The sequence below is a fragment of the Cebus imitator genome, unplaced genomic scaffold (genome assembly GCF_001604975.1).
Source record: "Cebus imitator isolate Cc_AM_T3 unplaced genomic scaffold, Cebus_imitator-1.0 Scaffold30, whole genome shotgun sequence".
Taxonomy (NCBI): domain Eukaryota; kingdom Metazoa; phylum Chordata; class Mammalia; order Primates; family Cebidae; genus Cebus; species Cebus imitator.
The window spans coordinates 522,164-527,535 of record NW_016107345.1 but is presented as its reverse complement, the minus strand read 5'-3'; positions in this window follow the sequence as shown (position 1 = coordinate 527,535).

Here is a 5,372-nt window from a genome sequence, read left to right as displayed (position 1 = left end):
TGTGTGTGTGTGTGTGTGTGTGCACAGGTACATGCACATGCATTTATCCACGCATACAATGGAAGCTCAGGAAGATGATGAAAATGTCACTGTCTTGTCTTAAACCACAGAAATGCATTTTCTCACAGTCCAGGAAGCTAAAACCATTGTTCAAAAGTTCAATATCAAGGTGTCAACATGGTTGGTTTCTGGTGAGGGTACTCTTTCTGGCTTGCAGGCAGCCTCCCTTCCTTTTACTGTGTCCTCACGTGGCTGGAAGAGGGAGCACGCAAGCTCTCTACTATCTCTTCTTATGATGGCACAGATCCTAACATGAGGGCCCCACACTCATGACCTCGTCTAAACCTGATTATTTCCCAAAGTCCCTCTCTCTAAATATCATCATATTGGGGGTTAGGGGCTCAACATACAAACTTAGGAGGGGGATACAATTCAGTCATAGCTGTCACAGTGGTCTGCAGTGGTCCGGAATTGCCAGGGAGGGGCACTGAGCTGAACTTATGGGGATGGGCTAAAAAGAAGGAGAGGTAGGGAGGAACCTCCCTGGCCAGGGAAACACCCTGAAAGTAGGAGCTTGTTCTGGTTGGGATTAGGTGTCTGCCCCCTCCTAAGGACCCTCTACCAAGGAGGCAAGAGTGGGTCACTGGGGAAGGTCAGTATGCAGGTCAGAAGTGGGAAATCCTCATGAGCTGAGCAGTCAGAGGGACAATAAGGAGGACCTAAAGTCTCAAGGATGGCCAGGATCTTACCAGAGGACAGAAAGTCCTGGCGACAGAATGCCAGCTGAGGAAGAGTGGTAGGGTAAAAGAAAGCTGTCCTATGCACGGGCAGGCGAGAGGCCTGAGCAAAGCTGATGTGGCCCCATCTGGGCCCAACGTGGCTGTCCAAAGGGCCTTGGATACCAGGCCTGGGTTGAAATATCTTCCTGAACGTACCTTCTAACTTTCCCCATCACTCAGAGTTCAAAGGCTTGCCTCTGTCCTGGTTATTACACAGCTACTGTCCCCATGTCACTAACTGTATTTCAACTCATAGAAATCACGGGACAAGTCTAATAGCTCCTGGCTTTTAGCCAGGGCCCCAGTAAATGCCTTCCGCATTGATTTTCCTGAATCTTCAGGTCTCATTCTGTGACCCTAGACCACTCTTAGGGTTTCTGAAGCTGCTCCAGGGTTAGAGAATCCCAGAGGACAATGCCTAACTGGTAAGGTGGTTCCCGTCCCTGTGGTAATCCCTGGACTACAAAGAGGTAGGGAACTCCCTGTGCCCCATAGGATCAGATAATTACCCACTAACACACTTCAAAAAAAAGACCAGCAAATAGCCCACATAAAAATGGGCAAAGAATTTTAATAGACATTGCTTCAAAGAAGATCTACAAATGACTGATAAGCTCCTGAAAAGATGTTCAAGATCCTTAGTTATTAGAGAAATGCAAACCACAATGACATACCACTTCGCATCCACTAGAATGGCTAAAACTAAGAAGACAATCAGTAACAAGTGTTGGTTAGGATATAGAGAAATTGTAACTCTCACACATTGCTGGCTAAGTTGCAAAATGGCATAGCCACGTTAGAAAACAGTTTGAAAGTTTCTCAAAATGTTAAACAGAATTATCATATGACCCAAAATTTTCACGCCCAGATATATACCCAAGAAAAGTCAAAATGTAAGTCCACACAAAAAACAGTACACAAATATTCATAACAGCCAAAAAGTGGGAAAAAAAACAAATGTCCATCAACTGATGAATGGACAAACAAAATGTGATATAGCCGGACAATGGAATATTATTAAGCAGTAAAAACGAGTGAAGCAATGATACATGCTTCTGCATGAACAAACCTTGAAAATGTGATGCTATGTGAAAGAAGCCAGGCAAAAGGCCACATACAATGGATTACATTTAGATGAAATGTCCAGAATACACATAAATCCATAGAGACAGAAAGTAGATTCCAGTTGCCAGAAGCTAGGGAAAGGAGGAGTGGGGCGTGGCTGCTAATATTTATAGGTTTTCTTTTGAGGTGATGAAAATATTCTGGAATTAGAAGGTGGTAATGGTTATACAACTCTGTGAATAAACTAAAAATCCCTGAATTATATGCTTTTAAAAGATGACTTTGTGGTATGTAAATTATATCTCAATAAATCTAATATTTTTTTAAATATAAATAAGATCATCTCACTCTCCAACTTACAATCATGATTTCTCAGTGGTTTTAGGATTAAAACCAAATTCTTTACCATAATTCAAAAGAAAGAGAGAAAAAGTAGGAAGAAAGGATCTAAGGAATAAGTTACAGGCACAGAATCACAGGATCTGGTCCTGGAAGAAGAAAGTTCTGAGCACCAGGAGAGAAAACATAACACAGTTCAAAATGTGTTTTGAAATAGGAAAAATTTCTTAGGGGAAAACCACTGTGAGAAAATATTACTTCTCTTAAAACAGATTGCAAATTTAAGTGAAACCTTCAAGATTAGGGCAGGAAAGCAGTATTGTCTAGTTTAAAATGCAAATGTGGGTCTATATCAATGTACAATTTGGAATCCAAATGAAAATAATTTTGACTTTTAAAAAAAGGGAGAAAACACAAGTTTACAAACTCAGATTCTTGTCCAAGATGCTCTGCTAACAGATTGGGTATCAATCAAGGTCTCTGTGCTTTAGTTTTCCCTGCTGTAATGGGACAGTATATGGCAGCATGCTTCTCTGAGCAAGTTCATTAGCTTGTATGTGTGCCCAAAAACATCCAGCCAGGGAATCATTTGTCTCCCTGTTCCTACTAAGACCTGGCTCTAATAGGAACTCTATTCTGAGCTGAGTTCCTTTTAAATCCATTCATCAGACTGAGGCCTAGACTCTGCTGCCATCACAGGCTCAAAGCCCTGCAAGTGAAGCCTTCATGGATACAGAAGTCCTGTCCACAAACACAGGACTGAATGACAGAACGATCTGCGCATGTCATGCTTATTAGAAGGGGTTTTCAGGCCGGGCACGGTGGCTCACGCCTGTAATTCCAGCACTTTGGGAGACCAAGACAGGTGGATCACCTGAGGTCAGGAGTTCGAGACCAGCCTGGCCAACATGGTGAAACCCTATCTCTACTAAAAGTACAAAAATTAGCCTAGCGTGGTGATGGGTGCCTTGTAATCCCAGCTACTCAGGAGGCTGAGACAGGAGAATCGCTTGAAGCTGGGAGGCAGAGGTTGCAGGGAGCCGAGATCATGCCACTGCACTCCAGCTTGGGCTACAGAGCGAGACTCTCTCAAAAAAAACAAAAAGTCCAAGAGGGGGATCTTCAGACATTTACTGGCATTTTTCTTCTTTTTCCTGTCAAAGTGGGGAAGACTCCAAAAGATTACCGTTTATTAACCTGTGGCCCTCTAATTCCACTCTATCCTCTAGCAACATATCCATCAAACTCTGTTTCCCTATAGGCCTAGCCCATCAGCATATTATGCCCCCTTCCCTAGGCCCCTGGATGCAGCATTCCAGAAACTTCCATGCCTCCCCCACCTCTGGCTGTGACTATATGGGCAGGGGCTGAACAGAGAACTGCAATAACAGCATTTAATGGTGGGCACCTGCTATGCAGCAGGCACTCCTTAAACATGATTTCATTCAAGCTGCTGCTAGCCCTATTCTTAACCTTCATTGTGCAGATGATAAAACTGGGGCTCACAGGATGTTAAAATGGGGTGCATGTCTCATAGCTCTTAACAGCGAAGCTACACTGTCTGCTATGGTCTGAATGTTTGTGTGCCCCCAAAATTCACATATTAAAATCCCAAGGATAGCTCTCCTGAGTAGGATTACTCCCCTTATAAATGAGGCTCCAGAGAGCTCCCTGGCCCCTTCCACCCTATAAGGACACAGTAACAATGCATCAGCTATGAAGCAGGAAACAGACTGAGGCTTCCCAGCATTAAGAACTGTGAGAAATATATTTCTGTTGCTTATAAGCCACCCAGTCTCAGGTATTAGGTTATAGTAGCCTGAAGGGACTGATACTGTCTCTAGTGAGGCCCTAAGAGACAGAGCCCCGAGGGACTCTCCCTAGAGAGAATCCCCTGAGTATCCTAATACATATCCCCTCCAGACTCCCCTGCCCAAAGGCAGGAAGGCATTATGACTCCATGCAAAACCCTCCCTGGAGACCATGAGGCAAGGCCAAGGGAAAGGGCAGGAAGAGGAAGAGTGGTCAGGAGGGCGCCAGGAGCCACACAGAGGAGAGAGCTGATTTCAGCTTCAAAGAAAGACTTTCTGGCTGGAGAAGTAAGCCTTAGGCACACAGACTCTGGAACGATAGAAATAACTAGCCATCATGCTTCCTTTAGCTGCTTCACTCTGGGCAAATCCCTCCTCCTCTTGGGACCTCATTATCCCCATCTGTCAAATGGGCAGGTCAGACTGAAAGACTTCCAAGGACGCTCCCAGCACTATCTCCTGAAGCTGAAGCCCAAAAGCAGAAAAGGCAGGCATAGAGGATGGAAAGGCATGGGAAAGGCCATGAGAAGTAGAAGTGAACAGAAGGACAATGCAACTGACTAACTCATCCTCAGCCTTAGGACTCTCCCAGGTGTCACACCTTCCAGGAAGTCTTCCCTGACCCCGCCGTCTTGGTCCTCTTCCAGGCTCACCTTTACCACTCAGTCAGTGCCCAGAGCAGTGCCTGGCCGGGACTGAGGGAATATTAGCGAAGAAGCAAATTTTTGAGGGAGAGAATGCATGAACAAAGCGAGCTGAAGCCCCTGTGAAGCCAGCAGGTGTCGGGAAAGCTCCGTAGAATTGGGCTGACACAGTATGTGAATCAGTGATGTATGGGTACACAAGGGAGTGGGCTGGTGAAAGAAGGACTGAGACAAGGAAGCCTCCCCAGAAGGGGGCTTGGGAGGGCCAGACCAGCCGGCTGATTCTGGAAGTGGTGCCAGGGGCTGGGGCCCAGAGGCAGGCTCTAGAAGTGGAGTCCTGAGTGCATGCCAAGTGCCCTGAGGTCCAAGTCAGGAGCTAAGCATTGGAGGGAGGCATGGAGAAGCCGAAAAGCCAAAGAGAGTGAGGGAATCTGGAAAGATGCCCTGCCCCCCAACTCTGTAGCCTGCTAATGCCTACCCATCCTTCTAAGGTCAGCTGGCTTGCCTCTGACTGCTGGCACAAGGTTTGTTCCCCCATTCCAAACTCCCAAAGCCCCGATGTGGCCCCTCCCCTCCTTCCATCATAATTTTACTTGAATGACTGTTTATTTGGCATCTGATTTCTTTCCCCACGGGTTCTATGAGCTCTGTGATAGCCTGCTCAGCACCGAATGGCCGTTTCCCAGCCCTGGTCCCTGGGCCTAGTAGACACTCAGGAAGTATTTGTTGAATAC